The sequence below is a fragment of the Alligator sinensis genome, unplaced genomic scaffold (assembly GCF_000455745.1).
Source record: "Alligator sinensis unplaced genomic scaffold, ASM45574v1 scaffold579_1, whole genome shotgun sequence".
NCBI classification, from domain to species: domain Eukaryota; kingdom Metazoa; phylum Chordata; order Crocodylia; family Alligatoridae; genus Alligator; species Alligator sinensis.
Window position 1 is genome coordinate 80,105 of NW_005842023.1, and position 1,606 is coordinate 81,710.

At 57.5% G+C, this 1,606-nt stretch overlaps 1 non-coding gene across 1 annotated transcript; it reads left to right on the plus strand.

Annotated features, from left to right (window-relative positions):
* The first annotated feature begins 965 nt into the window (after positions 1-965).
* Positions 966-1,079, plus strand: LOC112550058. The gene has a single exon (XR_003093723.1). It is a non-coding gene; the product is annotated as a U5 spliceosomal RNA (small nuclear RNA).
* The last annotated feature ends 527 nt before the right edge of the window (positions 1,080-1,606 follow it).

Genomic DNA, 1,606 nt, shown 5'->3' on the forward strand with positions numbered 1-1,606 from the left:
AATCGAATCAGCACCTGAAGCGTTGCATCAGCCCTAGGATATATATACATCACCTTTGAAAATATATGGGTGTCCGTGTCCGTGTGCGCGTGCGCGTGCGTATATATGACGACATTATATTTTGACAGAAAACCCCCCAAAACTCGCCAGTTGTAGGGCCACATATGGTTCCCGAAGAAGCCAAAAGATTTCAAACTCATCTGGCCGATGTGGTTATCTGACCTAGGACACAAAATATTGTCCTTAAAAAAAATGTTTTAAAACGGAAGGTAGGAGCTGATCCTGGAGACACCGCGGCTGCAGGGCGCAGGCTGGAATGTCTCAGGAAGTTGCCCAGCTCCGTGCCCTCCGTGGAGTCCCAGAACCCACGGCAGGGCCTTGGCGCTGGTGGAAGCTGTGAGCCCTGGGCACTGGTGGAAGCTGTGAGCTGAGCGCTGCCGGGCACCGGAAAGGGCTGAGATGGCAGGCTGACGGAGCTAATGCCCCCTGTGCCCTCCAGCCCTGCTCCTCTGCCTGCAACATGGCATCTCCCTCCTGCCAGCCTTTGCAGGGCACAGCACATGCCTTTTCTCTGCCTTGTTCCCCTCCTAGAGCAGCAAGAGCCCCGCTGCCCTGCAAGCAGTGGCAGTTTGGTAGCAAACGGCAGCACGGTGACACGGCTCTCCTCGGGGTGCTGCAAGGCTCAGTGGCGCAAACCACAGTCCTGGGGGCCGCACGGGGCACGGGGCACTTTGGGGCCAGAGCCTTGGGGAAGCTTATTTGCATACCCAGGATGCAATGCAGCGCAAGAAGGAAAATTTGGGGGGTTCGCTCTTTTGAGGCTCCCCAAATTCCCCGTCGCGGCGTCGCTCTGTGGTGCCTGCCCCGGGGCCAAGCAGCGCTGCGGGGGGACGGCCGGGCTGGGGGCCGCTGTAAGCGGTGCAAGGATTGGGGCCGCCTTGGCTGCTCCTCTGCGGGTCCCCTGTATGCTCTGGCTTCTCTTCAAGTTGCATAAATCTTTCGCCTTTTACTAAAGATTTCCGTGGCGAGGAGCAGTTATGAGTCTCGACCCAATTTTTGAGGCCCTGCTTTGGCGGGGCTACCCTTGAGAGTGCAAGAGCAGAGCAAAGGTGCTTTGGATTGGATGTAGGCCATGGGGCTCAGGCCTTGGTTACTTTGTAGCAGGCTGGCAGCTGTGGTTCCTTTCCCTGCTTGAGTGGAGGCGGTCCGGACACAGCCACTTCCCCGAAGCACCCTGAGATGCATCTCTTTACTGTAGTGCTGACAGTCCCCAAAAGGCCCAAGAATGGCCAAAACCTCGCAGTCCAAGATCTCATAATTTTGTTCCTTTGGGGTGAGCTTCTCGAAACAGGTCCTCCAGGGGTGTAGGGCCTGTTTTGGGCCCTGCCTTTGTGAGAGCACGGCATTTATAGTGATGCCGGGGCAGGGGTGGGCAAAACCCAGCCCGCGGGCTGCATGCTGCCCACCAGGCCATTCGATTCGGGGCCCCTCAAAGTTTTTTAAAACTCAATCTGTATCTGCCCCGGCTCCTGTCAAAGATGACAGGAGCCACGGGCCGTAGGACCCAGCCGAAGCCACCGCAGGAACCTGGAACAGCAAGGCATGC